This window comes from Passer domesticus, chromosome 14 (assembly GCF_036417665.1).
Source record: "Passer domesticus isolate bPasDom1 chromosome 14, bPasDom1.hap1, whole genome shotgun sequence".
In the NCBI taxonomy this organism is placed as follows: domain Eukaryota; kingdom Metazoa; phylum Chordata; class Aves; order Passeriformes; family Passeridae; genus Passer; species Passer domesticus.
Window position 1 is genome coordinate 1346816 of NC_087487.1, and position 25320 is coordinate 1372135.

The 25320-nt window shown below is 40.2% G+C and overlaps 1 protein-coding gene across 6 annotated transcripts in view; it reads right to left on the reverse strand.

Moving 5' to 3' along the window:
- Window positions 1-25320, reverse strand: part of PEAK1 (pseudopodium enriched atypical kinase 1) — a 111867-nt gene that overhangs the window by 83939 nt on the left and 2608 nt on the right. Inside the window, exon 2 of one of the 6 annotated variants that reach the window (XM_064388672.1) lies at window positions 16824-16875. The exons of 4 other annotated variants lie outside the window; for them this stretch is intronic. The gene's annotated coding sequence lies outside the window, so the exon portion shown is untranslated. Of the gene's footprint in view, window positions 1-11440; window positions 11459-16823; window positions 16876-25320 lie in introns of those variants that run through there. One more of the 6 variants, XM_064388673.1, reaches the window with a different exon arrangement.

Genomic DNA, 25320 nt, shown 5'->3' on the forward strand with positions numbered 1-25320 from the left:
CTGAAGTTTGAACAAGTGAAAATTATTGTTGCTTTCCCTGGAATAACAATTACCAAAGGTTCAGCCCAGAAATGCCTTTTAAAAAAAAATAATTAGGCTACTAAGATTTGCTGCCTTTCTCCATTTGTTTTTTGTCACAGATCTTTAAAGATCTGCTACCTGCAAGTGAGAGAATATCTCTGTTAACATGTTAAAGATTCGTATTTATACAGGTGAATGTTAGCTAGAATTTTCTAAATAGTATCTCCCAAAGTTTTGAGGTTTCTGCCTCAAAGTCTCAGTCCCCAGTAAATTTTATTTGCACATCCCATTATAAAGTTTTAATTAAAAATCATAAGGCAACACAGTCCTATGAGGCATTTCCTAACACACTGGTGGGCCATAAACACCAGGTATTTTGTGGTATATGCAGTGAAGAAATGAACATACCATGTACACTTACTGAGAATGGGTGTAATTATGCACCAGAGCATCTCACCTTGCCTCTGCCCAGCCTGCACACTGCTCAGCAGGGATTTCTGCAGTTGGGAACCTTATTTTTCACACACACTCCTCAGGCATTAAAAGTTTTAGAACAACTTTCTCATTCATAACAGGTCAGAACATTTTGCCTGCAGACCACACACAAATGCTCCGTTTGACAGCTCGGTTGTTTGGAGGCTGCTGAGATGCTGCTGGAAAAATTACAAAGGCCATGGTACTTCCAACCCCCAAGGACCTGCCCAGCTGAGGATGCCAGAATCCCCTCTCTCAGTCCAGCTGCAGTGGGAAATAAGGCTCCCAATGCACACTGATTGTCCTGAAAGTTACAACACGTTACCTGACAAGGTGCACACAGAATACAGGACATAAGTTATGCCTGAAGAGCCCCAGGTCTTCCTATAGACAGGAGAGAAAGATTACATGGACAAATTACTCTTCCAACTGCCCTTCAGGTCAGTAGCTTTCAATACTAACTTTTTATTAGATACTTCATTAAGTTATTGACAATCTTTATTTCCCTTTCGGAAACTGCAGAGATTTAATTTATTTTTTTTAACAGGACAAGGTATGCATTCCCTGAGGAGCTTAAGTTACTTCATTGCTATAGATTAATTTTCTCTAATCTTACTCCTTTATAACTCATTCCTCCGTTCAAAGAGATTTTCTCTCCATGAAAAACGAACATAACATCAAAGCTGCAATGCTGTGCTTTTCTCAGTAGTAAGAGAAAGCGATGTGAGATACCAAATTTTTTATACTGGAATTCCAAACGGTATCTTGTGACAGAATTTACGGCATGAAACCTTACAGAACTTTGAAATTTTCTATTTTTTAAGACTTGCAGTTACTATACATGGCAAGAAAATGAAATATATAAAATATACACCAACTGGATAAAAAAATCTGACATTAAATACTCCATTTTAAATGTAACACAATGTAAACTCCTCCGCAAATGCCAGCCTGTCGATCTGTAGACACACAAGCTCATCTCTGTGCTGCTGCCTCTCTCCTCTGTTGAAGTAAGCACTGAATTCAAATAGGAAACATTCTGAAGCACAATTGTTGAGCTGCTCCCAAGGGACAGTTACAGTTTCATGGCTTAATCACTTCAACTTTCCATTTTGTTAATAACATAGTTGAATAAAAATGATCTGATGCTACTTGTGCATTCATTTTAATGAGTCCCTGGAAAAAATGCCTACAGTGAAGCATGCCCAGATCTCCTGAATCAGTGGGAAAAGTTCTGCACAAAGATTAGAAATATCTTCAGCTTCTATGCATCAGTAACGTATTTTTGATCCTGAATCCCAATTCAGCTCTGAAGAAAAATAAGTTTAGGAAAAAGTTTCATAGTTAAATATGAAAATCAGTGCCTGAGCCAACATAATCCTTCAACCCCAGCTTCCCCTTCGAAATCAGAGCATATTAATCTCCTTTCCTTTTAGCTGCTCCAGTTCTTGCATAACAATGCCATTTCCTGAATTCAAATCTCACAAATAAACCTTAAAGCTGAATAATACATTATTAAGCCCTATGAATATTCCCTTAAGCAGGGCATCCTGAAACTGGGCTACACTGTCACAACTCAGCATCATTTTCTTTGGACTTTCAGGGTAAGAACAAGAAGCACTGCAGCAGCTAACAACCTAAAAACCTTACTGAAACATAACATTTCCACCCTCTGCAGAGGAGATTTTTAATAAGCTACTAATGCTTTGTTGAAATCCCCATCCCTCCACAGAGCAGTCACTTATTTCTCTGTGGATTCATAATTTGCACAGGCTCCCAGGGGAATTCTGGACTGGTATTTTTGGGGGAAGGAAAAGCACACTGCATCCCCACCTTCCTGCACAGCCCTGAGCCTCTCCCAAGTGTTCAAACTATCAATGCTCAAACATTCATCTAAGTGATCATTCCTGCAATATGAAAAATGTAAAAGCATTTTACCTGAGAAGGATGCTCAGTTACGATTTGCCTGCTCTCTCAGTCTTGATCTGTTCCTTTCCTAGCACAAATGCTCACTAGAGGCTAAAAATGTGTGTAATTACTGTGTTCAAGCTCCAAGCTGAGCACAGGCTGGAGATTCTCTGCATTAGTTATTATCTCAAATGAGATCCCTCAAGTGTGACTTGCTGGATGAGGAGGATGGCAGCTGATGGCAATGCAGATTGTACATGGACATGGTCCACAGGACACTTTTCACCAAAAGTCTATCTTAAGCAAGAAAAAAAGAAATCATCTTGAAGTGCAACTACTACAGGGTAAAGTGTACTGGATGTCAGAGGGCAAAATTTATTTCTCAATTAGGTCCATAAAAGCAAACTATTCATTATCACTGTTTTATCATCTACTCAAGACCCATGAGATACCTTTTCTCAAAGGGCTTGGAGAATACAAACAGTATTACTAAGGAAAGATCAATTACCTGTTGTAAGCTAAACATTTCAAAAACGTCTTTGCAGTAATCCCAAGTGAAAAACAGACTGACATCCAACAGGACAAGACAGTGTTTCACACATGGAAATGAGACAAGTCCATTACACAGGGAACAAGAAGTAACGCACTGAGAAACAAAGGGACATAATCTCTCAATTTAAACATTTTTTTTATCAGCCACTAAGCAATCAGCACACAGTCCTGCCCCTGCCTGATGGAGCAAGTACTCAGTACCTTTATCAGCTCAGTTATTCAGTGCAGCAAACGAATGCTGAGCCTGGAGCATGCCTTGGCACGATGAAATGCCAAGCAGTGAAAAGAGCTGAGCCAAAAGAACTCTGTGCCAGTCCAGCCTAAGCAGTGCTTCCCTAAGGAAAGAGTAACACAGACCAATGCACTTTTTAAAAACTGATCCTGAACATTTACACACCAGGAAAGAGACACACAGCTCTTGGAGTGGTGCCACTATCAGCAGCATCTTGTCACCCCCCTCCATGCCTGGGAAGATACAGCCTCCAAAATGAACCTGAAAAATCAACTGAAATGCAAGTGAAGAATCTGGACTGACAGACTAGATATTAAGGTATAATTATTTTAGGTTAAAAAAAAAAGGAAGCTTGAAAACAATCACAATTGAATCCAGCACATTTCAGCTCACTGTGTGACACCGACACCTCTAATTCCAGTATCTTGCAAGTCTAGACATCTGTCTGGAACTTTTAATCTGAAGCTAAAAACTGGGCAAAACTGATGCAGTAGGAATACAGCAGTGTAGCAGACTTGATGAAGAAGAACCCTTTTACTTTGGTAAGGTACAAGATGTGTTTACTGGGCATTCTGCTCCAAACCATCCAAATTTAATCAGTAGTAAGTTTACTCACAAAATGATCGATTACTCCCATTACTCCCTACACAAGTCCATTTAAAGCAAAGCTTCTGGAGCTTTGTTTTTCTCTTTAAAGTGCAAGGAAGCAGCTGAGCCATCCTGAGCCCATCTGCATGTTAACAGAACATTTCTTAAGGTAGGGATTTACAATCTGTGTAAGAAGATAAAAATCTGCGCTTTTGGACTATCCCTGCACTTCTCTGGCAGCTGGAGCTGATGAAAGTGCTTGTGGGTTGTGTAATCAGCCTGATAGATGTGCTCCCTAATCTGGCTGGAAACTAATCCCACACACAAGAAAACTTCAGCTTCGTGCTTTTCATATTACTTCAGGTCAAGATTATATACAAGAGGCAACTCTAATTTCCTACCATGTCATTGCAATTTTTTTTTTGTAAGTTATTTCTGATCATGGAAACACATTTAGAGAAACGCTCTTCCAGAACTGTTGCAATTCTTAGGTAAAAACTTGAGTTGGGCATGATATAACATTCTCAATAAACTTTAACACTTATTCCACTGGACTAATTTTCTATAAATTGCACGCCCATACTGGTATTCTAAGAAAATTAAGTTTATTGCTACATGCCCTCCCTTAACAACTGCCAGCCAAATAAAAGGAGTGTTAGAAGTACTGTGTCTTAAAGTCTGCAAATTCTGGTGTAGAAGGTACCATCTAGTAAGCAAAGCCTGCTGAGGAAGGCTTGACAGCTCAATCCTGTCCTTGGCAGGGCCGACAAAAAGGCCACTGAGGGATGCACTGGGTGTGGTGATGGAACAGACCAGGACAGGAAAATGAGGAACCACAGGGAAAGTGGATTGGAACCCCAGTTCTCTACTTAGGAATGGTTAAAAAACCGCCATAAATTCCAGTTTTCCAAGAACTTGTTTTCTGCCCCAAACTGAGAGAAGTAAAAACATTTTTTCAAGGAAATAAGATATTCCACAGTTGTTTTGTTTTTTTTTTCCAGTGTTGTGCTTACACAAAGTGATACCACCACACAAAACAATCCAAAGTTAACAGGTTCAAAAAAATGTATTTCAACTCCTTTGGAGAAAAAGGGGAAAAACAGTGTAAAGTAAGTAGCTCAGGACAATTGATGCACTTCTGTGAATTGTTTTGGTCATAAAACTGACACTTCTCACTTAAAAACTGTTCATCCACCTTTTCCAAACATGAACAGACTTGTCTTTCCACCATAAGTTTAATCTTTCCACCCTGACACTGAAAATTTTCCACTGACCTCAAGTGCTTCCCTGTTCCTCTAAGTCCCAAAAGGACAAACAGCAGCATAAAAGCTCCAGCTGAGCAGAGACCAGATCCATTACTCTAAAATGGGTTGGATAAGTGATCCATAACTATAAAATATTTATCTACATTTGGCGTGTGGCTATCAAACACCATCTACTTCATTAGGCAGTTTGGTACAAGGACACATTTCTTGCAAGAATTATTCCAAGCTTTCACAAGAAGTTGGGTAAGTTTTCAATCACCAAAGCTTATTTAGAATATAATCGACCTGTAGAAAAATAATTGGTTAATTGGCAGATCATCTAATCAAAAAATTCTGACAGAATTACCTCATTAATTCCTCCCTCCTACCCACACAGAGTAAAAGTCACAGGAAAAAAATGCTCTCACACCGTTTTAAACTGGTCACTTCAGCTTTGTTTTTCACCCTGAACAGAAAAATGGAAGTAATTTTCTTAGATAGGCAACAGCTTGTCTCTTGAATCCACATTAATAGCTGGCTTTCAGTTTTGAAGATCCAATTTGATTAGTTCTCTGAACAAAATCCAAAAATGAGCAGCTGGTCCCTAAAGAAACTTTCTTCTTTTGGGAAGAGATCTTGTCCCCTTTTCCCTGAGCCTCTGACAAAAAGGATGCAGTCACTACCAGGCTCAGGATTCCAGACTGGTATTTTTTATGTGGCTCTGACTTTGGACTGAGTTATTGGCATAAGAAACTCATTAAGTCCATCTCCCAGATTAGCTAAACTGAACTTGCTGGAAAAGGACAATTTAGCACCTGGAGGCAGGTGTAAACTGATTTTCTCAATATATGGATAAAGGACAACACGTTTCTATTTATGTCTAAAAACCAAGGAAGTAAAGAAAAAGAATAGCAAGTTACCAAAATACAACTGCTGCAATATATTATACAAACAATTACTTGCAATCCTAGCCAAATTTATTTGTTAAGATGTGAATGTATTCGACACATCAGAATGAAATCACTAAATAATCCTGCCAAAATGTTCTGGAGACAAAACTCCTTCTATGAGAACCTGGTGGAAAAGCAGACAGGCTTTTTATTCTGCTTTTCATTAATATGCAAACCCAACAAGACCAACCAGATACTGCAACAAGTTACAGCCTCACTTGTTACAATCGACCATTACCAAGACTCCAAAGATAACCAAAATCATCTGATGGACAATACAGCCTGGGAGAAAGAGTGGTTTTCAAGACATGGATTACAGCTTGACATGTTTCATGTTTTTTTTTGTAGACAGCAGAGAACAAGCCAAAAGTACCCCAAGAAGCAGCTTTCTAAGTTTCTAAAAATAAGCAAATCTTTTCTGTTGTACTCCTAATTCCATGAAGCTTCTAAAATTTTGAATTATTTTCAACTCCCAAAACCTGAACAAAAATGATTTTTCCAGAACTGCAGCACCACTTGCAATATACTCAGAAGACAAATTCTGCTTATTTTCCAGCATTAAAAACCAGATGTTCTTCTGTGCATTAACAACACTTGATTATAAAATAAATTTAGCCTCTGTGCAAAGAGGAATGAACATAATGGCTCCCTGAAGGCACAGCTTCGAGGTATGAGGGCTATTAGTTCAATTTCTTTTTCAAATGCTGCAGAGAAGGATGACAGAAAGAAAGCTTCCAGTTGTGATTCCCTAATCTGTCTGGTCCATGGATGCCCTGACTCCAGATTTCCCTAATAAACTCCATTACAGCACAACCCTGCCCTGTCCTCACAACACAGAAACTGCAATCTGTGTGGTCTAGTCAGAGAATAGCCCAGGGAAAGCATTTTGGGTTTCCAACGATTATTTTTTTAAAACCTGGGATAGCAAGAGAAGGTCATTTCATTTAAAGAACCCACAGGAATCTCATAACATTCCAAATATTTTTATTTGTGTGTGAAGATAGACATTTGTGTGGGATGTGGAGGGGAAGCTTTGGGTTTATATATTAGTTTGTTTGGGCAGAGGATGGATTGCTGGTTTCCTACCAGTGTTTTTGCCAAATTGCTTTGCTAAACTCTCTGTAGTACTGATTATCTGTTAAAATATTTAACTTGTGCAATTAATGAAGCAGAAATAACACAGACAGGTAATCAACAGCAAAAATTATCAAAAGGGAAAGCAATCTGTGTTGCTTGGGAGTGGGAGAACAACAAGTACCACTGGTACATTTAAATAGCAGAGATACATTGAGGGAAACAATGCCATTAAGCATGTAAGAGGGAGGAAGAAAACCAGGCAGAAGCATAAAGGGCAGAGGAATGAAGAGAATGAAGGGTGGTTGAGTAACAACCCATGCCAAGAGGATCATCTTGGAGAGATCTGATCTAGCTGCTACAGATTCTTCTGCAGAGCACAGATTGCCTTTACAACAGTCCACAGGATCTAAAATTCAAGGTATGCTGCGTCACAAAGCCCAATAAATAACTTTATTTTAACCATATCCTATAGGCTACGTTTAGCCTACAAATGTTTCACTACATTTTTCAGAAACCAGTTACTGGCTATACCTCCAACTTTTTCAAATAAAAGGATCAGAAATGTACACAATGTGAGAGTATGGGTAATGAATTTTGTGACCAACTTGGCACTGAAAGTTGTCACCTCCCCACCCAGCTCTCCCAAATCTTGCTGCTGCTGTTCTGCAGATCTGCTGCTCCACAGGCACCACCCCTCTCCAGGGGCTAAGCCCACGAGGTTCCCATGGCCTGCTTTCCAGCACAGCCCTATGAACCTGTCTTCTGCACAAATGAGAGAGCAACACATCTTGATAAGCAGATGGAATGCAATATGGCCAAGGGGCTGTAAAAAAAAGTCTGACACAACTCATTGCTGGTGATGCTGACATCCTGCTGCATGGCCACAGGCTGAACTCCTCTGGGTAAACAGCAACTCAGCTAAACAAGCACTTCACTCATGCCCACTTTTCCTGGCATCCATTTCTGGACACAGGTACACGAGTACACATGCTAACCAAGGGACAGGACAGGAGGTGCAAGCAGCTCTTCAAAATGGCCTGTGCAAGACAGCTGCCAAAACACTACTCTGATCTGAGGGCTTGGGTAACCACGAGGGATTACATGGGGAGGGATCCCAGAGCCATTCCCTTCTCTTCTGGCCCCACAGCACGCTCTGTTTCCCTCTCCCATGCCTCAGGATAAGCTCTTTCAGGGACAAAAAGCAACATAAATCTTTAACAAAAGTCAGAATGAAGAACTTCATTAATTTCATTGTGTTAAATACAGAGATTGCACAGGTTCCTCTTCCCCACCATGCTCCTGGTGCCAGTGTGGCTCCCTCCTGTATGCTGCTCCTGATGTTTGTGAGCCTCATCACTGAGCCAATCTGAATTGCAAAACTAGTGCTAAATCTCTCTTTTCTCTACTGGAGTGACTCCCTGCTGCTTTACCAAGTTGACTCAAGTTCAGCCGAGGGCCCACAGGTGCTGGTGGCAGGAGGAAAGAAAGGAGGAAGAATCAAGCCACTATTTTTGGATTAATTTAGGTGCTGTTTCATGCTACCATTGAGAGAGGGAAAGGAAATAAGACCTATACAGAGCAAAGTACTGCTGCTGGGTAATTAAGATCTAGGAGTAAACACGCCAAATGGTGTTTGCCACACAACAAACAAATGTGAATCAGAATGTGAATCAGTACTGGAGCAGAGGAGGGAATGTTTTCTCTGCTACTCAGGAAGCACTTCAATTGTTTGGGAAAGGTGTGAGTCATTAACTCTCGCATGTACAAGTGAGACATCCAAAACTATAAATACCTGACATACTTCAAGGGTTCTTTGGAATGGAAGAATGGAAATCTATACATACTTTTTCAAAATTACAGCAGCGTGAAGCCATGCATCACTTTACAGATTTTGATTTGTTGTGTTTAGGCTCTTCTGAATTGCATTACCCAGGCATGACAAACTCTAACCTTGAAAGGCCCTGCTTTCTTGTTTCTGAGCTCTGGGTAGCTGAACAGCTCTTTGGGACAGAAGATGAGAGGTGCACAGGAACTGATGGAATGCTATTTTGATGCAGCACTTTTCCATGTCTCAATTGGTTGCTGATCACAGCCATTTAGCAAAACTACCTTTCTGATGGCAACCAAGAATCTCATGGCAACAGTCACATGCCATAAACACAATCCTCCCCCTCTCTGATTTCGCATCTGCTTGCAGGAGCTCAGCAGGAAGGCAGTACGGAAGTTTTACCGCCCTCTTGCAAATTGACTTTTATGGATTCTTCAGACTGTAATGCACTGAAGCTCTGCTTAATCTAACTCCTAACATAATTTATTACTTCTAGACACAGGTAAAAAGGCTGGTTGGACTTCAGCAGTGTTTTCATTCCCAGGTGAAACCCACCAGAGAGGGATTATCAAGCCATGGTGAAGGGCTTGGCTCCTGAGCTAGATTTAGCCAGTCTGGCAGCCTAATGACAAATATTAGTGTAATAATCCAAGTATAGATCCCATTCCTTCAGATATGCAGCTTGAACATTTTTCCCTAAGAACATCATTAAGTTCAGATGGTATTAAACACCTACACAATCCTTCTAGAGAAAAATATGTTTTTTTCCTCATGATGTGTTCTTCAGAATGATTCTTGCATTGCCTTTTACCTTGGATATCAGAGAGTCCAAGTAATACTGATGGGCTGCCTGTGATCACACTACAGGCACCTTCCAGAAAAAGGAGGCATGAAATACCCCAAGAGTCCTGCCTAAGTTCAGGGAGTAAATGCATTACTCTACTGTGACTGACAAACTCCTGGGAAAACAGATTGCACAACAGGAAGAGGGTAAAGCAGAGCTTCAGAGCTTGGACACACATGAGAGTCATTAATTTACCCCTGACCCCAAATCTCAGAACAGAAATAAGAGGAACACAAAAAGAATGCTTGGCTTTATGCAGGCATATGGAAAGTCTGATTTTGCAGTATCATAAATATTTAATTACCCTTTCATGCAACTAGCAATATCCTTAATTCAAATTCCTTTAAAAATTCCCATTAAAAAAAAACCCAAAACTCTTCAGAACTATACTTTATTTCCTTTAATTTAATAAAAGGTTATGAAAAAATATTTTTATGAAGAACTTACTTTCTCCCAAAGACGTGTAAGTTATGTTGTCCAAAGTTATGCTGAGAGATTGATCAGGTATTCTTACAAGCCAAATGATCTGTAAAAGCTTTGATGAAGAGCTTTCAGAATGTAGAAGCCCAGCCTATGGCTGCATTTGAAGTGCTGCAGTCTGCATTTAAGTGGTGCTACATCACACCCAACTTGCTTAAGACTGGGGAACCAATTGAGGTGATATCCCTTCCTTTGCTAGCAACTTCCAAGCTTTATTAAATTCTGTCACTCAGTGAAGGCTTTCAGCTCTTCAACACTTGGTATTACAGTCTTTTCACAAAGTGAGCAACTTTCTATACATGCAATAAAAACCTCCAAGTCTGAAACAAATATTCCCACTTACTGCTTCAGAGCAAGTAAATCAAGAAACAGGAGCTCATCACGAAAGGTTCTGCATGCCAGAGCTGCCCAGACTGCAGTACAGACCCTCACAAGTACAGCTGCATTATTCTGTTGATGTATTTGTGCAGTCACCACAGTAATGCTGACAATTTATGTAATAAAAGACATCTAAGGAAAAATGAATTACCTTGTACTGTGGCACTGGAGCAGCTTCTCTGTCATGCCAGGAAGCAGAAGCACTGCTCCTGCACTGAGACCTGCCACAGCTACCTGCATCTGAAGGACACTGAGGCTTAAAGAGCTGCTGCTCTGAAGTCATGAGCTACATGTGCAGCACAGCTCATACACTGGCTCTCCAACATGGCAGCAATAAGAAAAACAGGAGTTTGTCTCACTTTCCAGAAGTCTAAAGTAGCAGTAGGGCTTTTCAGCCTGAATCACAAATCACTTAGCACTGTGCAATTTCAGAAGGATCGAGGGGATGCAGGTTTTCCACAGCACAGCCCTGTCAGGCTGTGGAGGCAGCCAGCAATCCGCCCTGATCTCCCTGAACACACATCCCTGGACCAAAATGCACAGAATGGAAAAAGCTGAACAGGCAAAGAAAGGGACACATGTATAAACACATCCATGTTTTTCAGAGAAATCTCCCCCGAAAGCATCATTCAAATGAAGGTATCACACTAAAGAGATTCTTCCCAAGGGGCTGCAGGAACAGAGCCCAGAGCTCCCTTCTGGGGTCACTCAGCAGAGGCTCTGTCCCCCAGGGGGGCACAGCCAGCTGCTGCTCCCTCAGCCTAACAACTTCTGCCTTAAGGAGGGGGATGACAGATTTTACCACTGCATACACATATTCTTTTCTCACATAACCAGACATCTGAAGAATGGAAAAAAACCCACCTCATTTGTGAGTGGGCTGAAGGTACCAGTCAAGAAGTAAAAACTTGCTCTTGTCAGATGGAGTGATTTATCAAGCTGCTGTCTCTCAGCAAGGATGTGAAGAATGCCTGTGCAAGCTCACTGCAGTGCAAAGGAAAACAACTTAGATTTAAGATGTTTAAATCCCTAAGTAAACAAATTCACCTCACTTTGTACTGAAATCAAGTAAGAGGTGCTGCAAGCTCTGTCCTGCACCGTGGAGCACGAGCAGTAACCTGTAGCTGAGGGATGGCTGACAGGTGAGGGACAAAGTCTCCTTCATGGATGCCAACTTGACCTAGAAAGAATTTATCAGAATTTAACAGGGCACTGAACAGAACTGCAGAACATGGCTGGCAGGTCTAAAGACTTCATAAGTTTCTGAATCAAAAATAAAATTATCAATGTAAAAAATACTCTGAAAAAATTTTGGCTAACCAAGTTTTCTTTTTTTGGTAAGTACATAGCCTCATTTTCAGAAAGTATGACAATGAGACACACACAGTGGTCAGCAGAACTCCACAAGAAATATTTTGGTAACACATCAGTGTTCCAGGCTCTCAGCTCTGCCCCGTTCCATTTTCTCTTTGATGTCAGTAAGTTATTCATCTTATTAGTTCAAGCTTTATCTTTTGATCAAACTTTTGTAATACATAATTTGGAAATTAGTTTCTTAGAGGACAAGAGCTGTCAAATCAGATTGACCCCAACAAAGTGGCAACAGCTTAGGACAGGTCAGAGCCAAAGCTGGAATTGCAGAGCATACGTGCAAGTTATTATTTCCTAAAAACCACAGTGTTGACATTACAAGGGAAGAAAAGAGAGGAAAGATCCTATCTCCTCAGCTCTTGATCAAATTACTTCATAACTCACCCACTAACCCTATCCCCTGGTTCCCATAACAGACAACAATCTGAGACAGAACAAGCCTGTGGATTTTGGAGCATTAAGGGAGAAAAGGGAACAAACTACAGTGCTGCAGCTAAATCTCCTGAGGATGTAGAAGCACTCAGAGGTATTTTACATGGCAGAATAATTTTACAGAACCTTGCAGATATAAAATATGGGAACAACTTGAAATTAGCCACAATCCATGTGCATGATATAAAAACTAGGAGCTCAGAACTATACAGTGTCTGCAGTTTCCTATGGTTTCTTTCAGAAAACTTTTTTCAAAGTAACTGTCAAAGATATTAGATTCCAGTATTTTGAAGATGGTATCTACTACTTCTTAATTTATCCTAGCCTCTTATCTTTGAAGCAATTCAGTTTCTGTCTCAGTGCCTAATTTCCATTTTACACATCCTATAATTGTGTTTGTCCTTTAAAGTTGACTTCTAAAGATTCCCATCATTAACACATCTACCAGGAACAAACAACTTGCTCTCTGTGTTCTTTGGTTGAGATCTAATTATTAAAGTTATAATTATTTCTCCTTGCAGATTTTAATAAGTTGGAACTGGCTTTAAATTGTTCTTTTACTTAAAGCTGTGGGCTTGGACATTTCTTTCTTTAGGAAGGGATGTGTGCTTTGCAGAGGCTTCAGATCCTTAACCTGTAAATTAACTTGTTGCATGAGTTACTGTTCACTTTGCCTTCTATCAAGTCCTGGCTATTTTCAACCATATTTAGTTTCCCTTTATATATTTAGGAACTACTCAGCCCAGAAATTTTATGCAGTGTTTCTAGAATTCCTTACTAAGACTTTTGAACATTTTACCTTCTCTCTCTTTTCTTCAATATCTATTTTCTTAATGGGTAAAGCATGAACTTTATCTTCTTAGGATATGGACATGCTAACACTTTTAAACATGCAAACTCAAGAGCTGGCAAGCCCTCTCCCAGATTAAAAAAAAACCCATGAAAAATAACTCACAACATTGAGCTATGCTTATTTCATGACACAGACTCTTTTCTATACAGGAAAGTATAAATAGTGTCCACAGCTGTGCAATTTATCCTCAGCCATTAAATGTCTCCACAGTCTTACAATTCCTAAAAGTGTCTGCACTGCCTACAAATGAGCTGCATTAATATAAACAGCATGTGAATGTCCAGAGAGCCTATAAAACAAAAGCCCTAAAAAGTGCCATTCTCAGATTTAAAAAATAAGAGCTTGTAACTATTCCAATTTGCCACGGAACCCTTCCCAATGTTTTGATCCCACAATTTTGAATCCCTGGTTTAGATACCTGGAGGGAAAACAAGAGCTTGTTTGAGAAGCCTGGAGCCAACCTGCACTGTGCCCAGGTGCTGGGGGAGCAGGCCTCCTGGTCAGTCCCAGAACTGCCTGGTTTCACCAAAATCCAGCACTCTCAGACAGAGAGGATGGAATAACCTGTAAAGACTGGCAGATTCAAACAAGGGACCACTAACAGGTATGCACAGGAAACACAACTAAACCTGGCTCAGGTCCTAAATACACATGCTCATGGTATAGATATATACTGTTCTAAATCCAGCACTGTTCACTTACAGCACTTTGCAGAGGAATAAGTGAGACTAAAATAAGCTGTACACTGTATCTTATCTCCATGTTAAGAATGAGCAAGTTTCTTAACCTCTTTGTCTCAGTTTCCAAGGCTACAAGTGAGGCATGACAAAGGCAGGAAGAAAACCCAGATATTTTTTGGCTCTCAGCTTTTTCTTTTTTTATTGCTGCTCAGTCATCTTCTCTTCCTAAACTCTGGGATTTAGTAATTTCAGCATAGATATTACTCTAGGTTCAGCCTGTTTTCTTGGAGATTCTAATCCATTTTTCTCTCTGCAAATCTGGCCAATTGTTTGGTGACTAAATCTGATCACTTCTTGTTTCATGCACATAGAATTAATCAAGTAAACAATACCCCAACCAGCACTAGCACAGGAAAAGACACATTCCTACAAAATAAAGTTAAACCAAGCTATTTTTTAAAGGTATGCAAATGACGTTAGAGAAGACAGGAAACCACATTTAAAGGCTAAATCAAATCCATTCTTCTGTAAAATTTCTGAAAAATGGCTTTTTCTACTTTTCTCTCGCAGAATTTCTTTGCTCCTTACAAAAGGAAAAACAAAGCAACAAGAAAATGATGTTCCTCCTCTGGCAGGGAAGTAATGGAGTCTCCTCCCCCTTCCAAAGGGGAGCACAGTTTGCCAGCTTTGGCAGCCACTGTAGTATTTAAAATAGAAATGAATTCCAAAATGTGATTTGGCAAAGGCCCGCTGCAATATTCAGTAAGTCTGTTTTCCCTCTTTTCCACTTCCTCTCTCCCACTGTAATAATGTGGAGAGATATGCAGGCAGCCGTGGCTGACCCCCAGAGCAGAGCCCCACGAACTTTAACACACATGGACACACGGATCAGACAGACCAGCTCCTTGTATGGCCACGGCCCGAGCCTGGGACACGGCCAGCAGCTGCTCGTGCTCCAACACACAGCTTCAGCTCCTTGGGAGGCAGCCCTGTGCCTCCCAGACCTGACAGCATCACTTCCTCTGGCACTGGAAAAAAGCCAACAATGCCAACAGGTTCCAGCAATTTTTCAGCACACACAGACAAGACTAGGATTTTTGTAACACTTTTGTTTTCACCTACACTGAGGTGAATCCTATAAGCCAGAACACACAGTATTTTAGAGATCTGCTGTGTTGAAATAAAGAATAAAGAAAATACCAGTGCAAAAAATGAGAGATGAGTCCAAGATGTGAACCCTTCAGAGGGCTATCCAAATCCACTGCCAGAGTGAAGAATGCTAGCTGGAGTCAGTATGCAAGGACCTTCACTCAGAACAATTGCTTTGGAAAAAAGTTACTTAATATGAGACAGCACTTGGCACTGGGTGGGACAATAACCCAGTTGTCCCAGATGCTTGAAGCAACAACAGAAAGCATGCTTGATTACCAGAGGCACTGAGCTTGAGGTGCAGGAGCCATGACAGCACAGCTTTAAGGAACTGTCTTTAACAGGAGGAGCAGATTGTGTGGCATCTATAACCACTGCTTCATTGGGCTTTAAAACTACTGACTTCTCCCTGACTAGGATGTGTTGTATATAAATTAATCCATCTTATTCATTCACAGAATAAAAGCTATTAAGTATCTGAACCCACAAAATGTTAGCTTTAGCATGCAAGCAGCCAGCCAGCTGACTCATTCATACCATAGTTTCAATTTGAAAGGTGGGTAAATGTCTCCAATGTATTTATGCAATAGCAACATTACCAAAGTAATTCTGTTCAGGATCTCGTGACATACCTCCAGAAAATGTCAGGACCAAAACTCTCTCATTCCAATTGTAAAGAAATTTTCCAAGCATCAACATTTTGTCTTCTGTATGTTTTAAGCTTTAGATTTTTTATAAGCCTTTCCCAAAGCCCGAGTCATTTCTACTTTGTCATCAATGAAAATGTTCAAAGGCAGCAGCAGGAAGACTCAAAGATTGATTTCACAGATCATTGGTCCAGGCAGTGTTTGTAAACTGCTGACCCCAACCATGGAGAATTGCTAGGGCCATGCAGATTGAAGGGAGACTTCCAGTTTAAAACTGATTTGAAACCTGAGGTTAGCCTGTCAGTTTTTCCTAAAAAAAGCCAACAAACTTTTAAAGGAGTTCATTCTGAATGAGTCATATTAGCCCACACAAGTAAATCAGCACATTGTTCTGATTTCCCCTCCCTAAAATGCATCGTGTCCTCAGCACAATGCTACTGCACAAATAACTCAGGACTTGCCAAAAGCTTCCAACAAGCTTTAATTACAGGAGTCCTCTATTTTGTATATTGTCGAATCAAACAAGAACAAAATCAGCCTGCTAAAAACCAGCCAGTACTTCAAAATCTCCAGTGAAGATTAAGAAATAAATCTCTGCAATAAAGCATTAGCCAGCCCAGAAAGAGCCTCATTTTCTTGCTTCAAGATAAGACTGTGGTACATATGTGAAAACTGCTGTACAAAAGAAATGGCAGGAAGCACCAATTAATTGCAACAAATTATTTTAATGCAAATCATTGCTACTAAATGTTTCAGACAATTTAACTGTATTTCCACTTTGCCTTTTTGGCTGCTCTTTCCAATTGATTTAGCCCCACAAGTGAGAATGTTTACATTGTCAAAGTTTTTGTCACTGTCAGCATTTTGTTGAGAACACCATGCTCCATTTCAGATTTCAATATATTTTACAGAACAGTTAAAAAACAAGAGGGTGCATGTCATTCTGCCAGTCATTCTCATCTTATTAAGCTTTTGTCATGGCCTGACAATACCAAAAGACTTGAATGCATTTTACTGTTTTGCAAGCAGACTGCTTTCTCTCTTGTCACAAATAAGGGAGAATGTGATCCTGGGGTCAACAAGGGAAATTGTAAAAATGAGGCTTCCTTACTTACAAGTATTTATTCCGTCTCTGACTTGGAGTTTAAAGGCAGGATCTTCCATGCTCTAAAAATAGCAAAAATCTGTTTTAATCCAAAATTTCAATTTTTAGATGGGAGAAGAGCACCTAGATTAAATAATCTGAAAACTGAGCAACAAACCAAGCATCATCCCAGTTCCCAAGTTTTTCCCATTGCTGAACGATACAGAAATTAATTCCCAAGATGAGTCCCAAATCACACATTAAGTATTTGGCTACAAGCAAAGCAAATACTCCTCAGCATGTTGGACTTCTGACATGCAAGGCAGCTCTTGCAGCTCCCAGAGAGAAATATTTAACTGGCAAAATGTGTGCTTGCTCTGAACTGACTGTAACACATGACCTGGCATGTGCTTTGACAGCAAATTATTCAAGAAAGATGACAATACAACAGAGTTACAAAAACAAAATGCAGCAGTGCCAGGAGAAGCCTTTGGAAACACAATTTGTGATGTAAAGCCATAAATCTTTAATATTTGAACTAAAGACTTGAAGCTTTTAGAAGCAGCAGCCTCACAGCTAAGGTTAGAAGACATTCCCCTACTCTATTATGGCAACTAAATAAATATTTACCATGGCTCTTTTCAAAAGACTGGGTTAGCAAAGTGAGTAAGACCATCAGAGTGCTCTGGGTCCTCTTTTAAACACTAGAATAATTGAGTTCAGGCAAGCCAAGCTTTTAGTTCTCTTATTTGTAAAATCAGTAAATTATGGAGTTCTGGGTTTTGATAGGAGCTGACTTAAAAAGCCATTTCACTCTTCTGCCTCTCTGCTTCCAACACACAGGCAGCTGGGATGCTCATTAGAAGTCTCCTCAACAGCACTTTAAAGGAAAAAACACTTTAGCAAACCAAAGTCCCAGCAAATTTCTGGAAAGATGAGCACTTCAGTCACACTCTCCAGACAGTGAAATGTTTTTAAATCACCCCTTCTACTGTACTGCTCTGAAGATAAAAATGGACTCTTCCCAAAACATGAATATAGCAGAAGTATTAATCACTTCAAACAAATATATATGCAAGATGTACATATCCATATCCAAATAAATCTGAGCAAAGACACACACCATTCTCTGGATGAAAACAAAAAATGTCTTCTTTTTGAATGAAAGTTTGTACAACATTTTTCCCCCAATAACACTAGGAAGTTGATTTCCAGACATAAATATTTTTTAAGCTGTACATTTCAGAGCAACATAGTGTAGGATGATCACACTTGTCCAAACCTTCATGGCCAAAGATATTTACAGAGAGGACTCTTGAACTATTGACAGAAAATTTATAGCTTAACTTCCACAAATACTCAAATGGATCAGTCAATTACTCTTCCCTATGAAACTATAAACTTATTTATACAAATAAGATATGAAATCACAGAAGGTGCTGCACAGAAATGCCAGGACTGACTGGTCTGCAGAGCCAAACAGCAAAATAAGCCACAGCACCTAAAATTGTTTCTTCAATTCAGACACTTCTTTTTTCTCCACCCAAAAGACATAGTCTCTTTTCTAAGTGATTGCCTTTTTGGTCAGATTCCAAAGCAGGCCCTTCAGCCCCGAGTTTGCTTTGTCTTTCAGACTTAATTGTGAAGTGAAAGAAGAAAGCAAGCAGAGAAAATGAGTAATTTGAATACAAGTTCAAAAACCTAACAGCTTCCACAGTTTGTGCCAATATTTCTTCAGAGAGTCATAATTTTATACAAAGCAAATTCTAATGATTTTGAATTCTATAAGTATTAAATAAAATATTTTCTACTAAAAACACTGCAGAGTTAAAGGTGCCAAACAAACTGTGGGGCATTAGAGGTGTCACAGAGCTAGAATAAAGGGAAATGTATCCATTTTTACATGGCTACAAGCAGTAAATACTTTATGAATGCAAAATAAAAACTTGAGGTCATGCTCAGAACTTAAAAACTTAAATGTTAGGTAATAAAAAGCAAAAAGCTCAAGAGAGTTGCTCATCTGAAAAATATGAAAAAACCCTTTCAAAACAATGCATTCATTCCAGCACATCTTAGAGAGGCAGAAGAGACCACGTTCCCTCTCTCTGCACATTGTGTACAGCTCTTCCAAAAGGAAATGTTTATCCAGGTCCCAGCACACGCTGTGAAGCAGTGCAGACACAGGAGGGTCACACCAACCAGCACAGCAGCATTCAGAAAGACTTGGCTTCATCACGAGATGCCTCCACTTTCCTCTCTCACAGTAAAAATAAAAAAGACAGACTTGTATTTCAGTATTTTTTCCTTATCTAAAGGCCAGAGTGCTGATTTTTCAGGGGCAGCACAGTAAGTTCAAGACTGCCTCCCCTTTTGTTCTCTGTATATTCTGCTGTGAACGCTGCTGGTGTGAGCACCCAAAGAGCACGGCAGTGAGGAGCTCATGTGGTTTGTAGGGCTCCTTATCAGCCTCAGGAAGCACCTCAGGAAGGCAGGATTGGCCATTCTCCTTCTTTTTAAGCTCTTAGAATACAACTTGACTCTAGTTCATCTCTCAAATTAATAAGAGTGCCTTTTGTGTGGTGTGACACCTCTCCTTTCTAAGCTCCATCACAAACCCAGTGCCAAGAAAACCACAAGAATGTTCAAGAAAATCTTACAGGTGCAGGCTGATGACTGCAAGTGCACCCTGAGACCACAAATCCCCTCCCACTGGTCCCAGGAAGGATCCAGGAGCTGCCCAGGCTTTGAGCTGTCCTCTGGCTGTCATTTTTCAGACCTTTGTAGCAGATTATGCAGCTGGGGCAGATATTTTACCACGTATCAGGAAATGAACATTTCTATGTCTGATGCACATTTACCTTGCTTGCAGAACAATTACTCCAAGAAATCATAGAAAAACAGTGGATGGAAAAGAAACCTTGACCCATGTGGCAAAATCAACTTTAGGAGTTGAAATCTGTGGATTTTAAAATACCTAAGTTACAGACATTTGTAAACTGGCAGGTGAAAGCAAAAAAAAAAATTACAAAAAACACCCAGCTCTTGCCTCACATTCACAATAGGAAAGAAACAAAGTTTTAAAATTATAACTGTTCCCATTTCATTTTAAACACCAGCTTGAATGGACAATCATCTCACTCATTATCAGCAAGAGAAACCCAAGAAGCCACATCCCTCTGCTGCAGAGAGATGGAGGATGGGACTGTGCTCCTCTACAGTGGCTACACTAATGACAAGCTTTGGTTTTTGGAAAAGCAGAGCTTACCTTGGTTTAGAAACTGATGTGGATTTTCAATTATTTCACTTGTTCAGTAACTTTTTACCCACAGTTCAGGTATTTGCATCCAGCACAATCACTGCAGCTATAAACTGAGTACTGGCTGCTCATTTTTCCAATCTATTTTCAAACTTCTATTGTGATTATTTGATTGAAAACGTACACCAACTCTTTTAGTCAGCAGAACACACAAAAAATTCAATGTGTTATCTGTGCAATGCAATTTAATGACTATTGACCTAACTTATAACCCCCTCAGTAAGCTGCACTTGCTGCTGAAAACAACAATATTCATTATATGGATTCGTATTTCCTCCTGTGTTCTATGGATCTCATTCCATTTGGGTGTTTAAATACTTTTTAATGAAAGCACCCCAAGTTAGCTCTCTATGTAGACAGACCAATATTGAACTGCAGAAACTGAAGTCCAGGGGGAAAACCCAATTATGTAACATTTGATTTATTAAATCTAATTCCCACTTATTTAAATGCTGCTGCTTCAGTATATCACCTGTTCACTTTTATTTCTCCTAAGAATTATTAGTGTATGCATGAACCTTCCAGCTGCCCCAGCAGTTGTGCAGGAATACTTTATAGAATACCATTATTCCACAGCACTTCCATCCTCCCCTCTGGGGGGACTGAGCAGAACTCCCTGATAACCTGTGCTGGTTTATCTTTTCCACCATGTTTCTGTACAACGCTGTTTCTCACTCAGCAAATTTGGCTTCAAAAGGTCTGTCTGTTGCTATCTCCATTGTTCAGGAATACACTGTTGATTTACACTGATAAACAAAGATAATGTACAACCATAAGCAATGAAGTCAATCTGCAGAGGACTCAGTGGGAAAAAGCCTCCAATGTTATCACTATCAAGTACTACAGAGAAAAATTACAGCTTTGTGGAAAAAAAAGAAAAGATGAAGGGTGAGGACTGGGCACCTTTTTTTATGCACCACTTCTTGCTATTTACAACATCAGGCAATCCAGTATGATTTGCAGTTGTGTATGTAAAGAAGATATTTACTGAATGCCCTTGTGATGCTGATGGCAATACCATCAGAAGGGAACCTGATTCAGCTTCTCTTTTTGAAAGCAACAATCAAACACTTCCCACACTCCAACAAGCAGAACAACAGAGAATTATGCAGAACACAGGAGAACTCACCACGACTAAAGCTCCAGCGAGGCTGAGGAATCTCCATCTAGACCACTCTGCAATCTCTCCTTAATGCTGTTGCAGAAGGTTTTTCATGGCAACTGTTACTAACAGCATCTCTCTACCAGCTGCTAAAAACAGGTACTTTATGTACCGGTGTGCAGCACTCCTCCTGATGCACCAGTTACTGAACAACTCACTAAAAGAACCACCTTTGGAAGAGATCTGCTGCTGCTCTGAGAAGATAAGTGGGTTAACTTGTAAGGAACCATGACCCAGCACCCTGCCTGCTAACAGGTTCAAGGAGCAAGATGCCAGTTGGGATATGGTACGGAATTGCCAGAATCACAGGTAAATGAAATACAGGGGAAGCTCTGAGTTCTGCTTCTGCTGACATTTTCTCTCACAGGGATGCTGCCTTTGCTGAACATGAAATACTTACCAGGCAAAATTCAGAGGAGCAGGAGCCTCAGTTAGCTCTGCCCTAACATGCCTTCATTTTCTGCGCTTCCCAAGCACTCTTCTCTAGCCAAAAATACTGTCCTTCAAACCTGAATATGCCTCACTTCAAGGCCTGCAATAACACTTTCCAATTTTCGTTGTTACAATTGAAAGGCATGTTATTGACAGCTTCATTAGCAGCAGAGCAGGTCTGAGACTTCTTGCTAACAATCTGATATTCCAAATTAAAAAATTTAAAAAAAAAATCACAGCATGAAAATACAATTTTATATCTATAAAGCTCTAAAATGGTCAGCATTTTTGTGTTGGATGTGTGTTTAACACCAAGTTCAGTGAATTCTTCCACTGACTACAACATACCACAAGCTGTTGCACAATCACAGCACGTGTAAATCACCACACTGGCAGCTCTCATGTGCCCCCCACTCTCTACATCTTTACTAGGAGCTGTCTCCCTGCTTCTAAAAACTGAGATGTCTACAGCTTATGGAACAAAAGTCATTAAATAAGCCATTTCCTCCAAAGATCATTCCAAATGGCAAGAGTCACACTCCTTAACCATATAGTTACAGCCTGAGAAGTCTCAGACTGGGGAATATTGTGCAACCTGTTTTTAAGGAAAACTATCCAATCTAGATGAGGAAGGCCCAGAAGGACAATTAGCAGGGTTTAAAGCAAATGGAAAAACAATTACACAACATGACTTACTCCCCCGTGGAAAACTCCTGGACTAATATTTATTCTCTCTGAGCTTGTATATATTTGCATTAAACTTCAAACTTTATTAAAGCAACATTGATGTAATTCTGAGCCTTTACAGAGGGAATCAGTGATTTTAACAGGATGGCAAACAGGCTAAAAGGACACTCTGCAGAAGGCTACTCAGGGATAAAACAAGGTAGAAAGGCAGAACTGAGAGGAAGAAAAAGGTGTGAAAAGACTTAACAGCTACCCAAGGCTCCAGAGGCACTGAAATTTGAAGTATCTCTATTACCTTCAGACACATGCTTCTGAATGTCCTGGTCAATCTGGGGGGAAGATTACATATTTTAAAACTGTTCTTCCTTCTGGCTGCACCACAGAAGCCCTCAGAAAGGACACCAACAAGTATAAAAGCAGAACAATGACCCTCACTAAGAGGAAATTTGGCAGCTGAGACAACAATAAGAGCATCTGTGATATGTACAGAGACTTATGCTAAGAGGGAATACACATGAAGCCAGTGTGGAAGCATGTCTATATTTGTTCATGTTTGTACTGTAAGATTTAAATGTCTTTTAAATGTGTTTGAAGGCTTTTCTGACAGCAAGACCCTTGGAGCTGGAAGCCTGAATATATACATGCAGAACTTACATCTCCTGCATTACAGACTGTCTTCCTCCTCTGGGGAGCTTTGTAGAAAGGCCTGTGTAAATACAGGCATGCATCCAAGAGGGAACATTTTAGGATTGAGATCAGTTTTACAAAAACATGGAAGGTCAAACTGTGAACACTAAACAGCTTCCTACAGAACCTGTAGCCAACAATACAATAACCCAAATCTGCTTGAACACCAATAATGTTGCTTTAGCAAATTCTGTGCTAGTAGCAGTATTTTCTGAAATAGCACTAACTTTATCAAGTCAGTGATCTTACTTTTTAGCACCACACTGAACTGGCATCTCAGACAAGATGTTACTAAAACAAGTATTGCTAGAAGCCTACAATGTTTAGCCTGGCATGATTTTTATCCATTTGTTTACTGTGATTTCGAAAACTTTGCTAAAAATGTCTCCTGCAGTCAACAGTGACTGCATTAAGACAGTTGAGCATTTTTCAGCATTTATATTTAAGCACATATAAGGCTTTTTAACTGAAATATTACTCCTAAGGAAAATGTAGGATAAAGTCTACAAATGGAAACATTTTTAAATGTCTTTACCAGACAATATTTATATTTTTTTACACTTAATGTAGATAAAATACTTCCTCCCTCCCCCTGCCCCCCCCATTCTCCAGAATCAAAGACTTAAAAAAGGAAATCCATTACAGATTGATTACAAAACACTTTCTCTAGGTGGTATGGCTCAAAACTGAGTTTGTCTTCATCCTGCACAGCAATATGTGATTACTAGGAGGAGAAAAATGATGACTGAGGGTCCCAGGGGTTCTGAAATCCTGTTGTTCTTGTTGTCATCTGAACAGACAAACTCAAAAACATTTGTGATAATCCATTTTGTTTCTTGGTGAGTTAACATGGTAACTTTTATAACAGCTGAATGTGTCCCAAAAGAAATTCAATTCAAAGAAGGTGACCTCAGAGTTACACCCACTGTGTAGTTTTCCTCTGTCCACATTTTGCACTATCAGGCAATCTCAAATCAACTCAGTCCACTTAAAGACATATGGGAAAAGAAATTGCTTGAGTCACTCAGATACTTATCTATCTCAGGCAAAAGGAAAACTGAAAACTTCTTACACAGTTGATAATTTCTGCTTTTGATTTGGAAAACACAGAGCCCACAGCGCTAAACCACAATTTATGGAAATTGCAGCTCAAATATTGGACAACTAGTTAGAATTATTACCAAGTAAAACCAAGCCATTTATCCTTGTCACTGATGTCGTGGAACTTCTAAAGATGTCACATTCTCCTCAGTGTACACTGTCAACTTGCTCCATTTCACCCTGCTTTAAAACAGTGAAAGTCAACTAGCAACTCTTACTCCAGTTTGCAGCCTGGATTTTTCCACTCTAGATTTAAAACTGTATGGTAATGGAAATTCTGCATTATTGTGCTGATCCATATGAAACAATGGAAGCATTTCAGCCTCAGGCCAATGTAAATCCCAGTGCACCTCCTGGTCCTCACACAGCGGCTGTGTGGGAGCACAGGAAGGTGGGAAGACTGGTAATGCCAAGTCAGGCTCTGCAGACAAGGTCCCTGTGCCAGCCTGTCACAAGGAATGCACTCACAGAACGTGCTCCATCCATCCCTCAGGTACCAGCATGGAGAACCCAAAGCCTTTTCCCCCACCTCTGGGGCCACATATCTCCTTTTACAAAATCCACGGGACTTTACATGCATAGAGAACGGAATTTCCCTCACTGGTGATTTTTGGCTGCCACTAACAGCCAGTAAATTCTACACATGGCTGCAAGCAACTTAACATTCTCTCACTCAACTTTGCTTCAATTACTAAACCAAAACACGTTCTACAGATTATTATTTTTGTACTCAAAGTAGGTTAAAAACATCTGGAGGTGTTAATAGCAGAAAGATAAGAAAGTTACATTTTTAGTTCCCCTGTCAGTTGTTTTCTTCACCATCTCCTTTCACACCACAGGTACTCCCCAAGCTCCTCAGTGCCTTCCACCAGCGCAGCGCGCTGTCCCCGTCAGAGCCGAGGCATTTGCATTTCAATGGCCTGCCCGTACCCGAATGTCAGCTCTGACACACCGAGGCACGGAGGGAGCAGCTCGGCCGGATTCCTCGGCACGATTCCCCGGCAGCAGTGCGAGCAGCGCGGGGCTGGCAGGAGACAGCCAGGCTCCCCTCGGAGCCCACCTGGAATCCTGCGGGGCTCCCACAGCCTCACAGCCAAAAAAAAAACCAAAACAACAGAGAGAGAAAGGATTATTAACACTGAA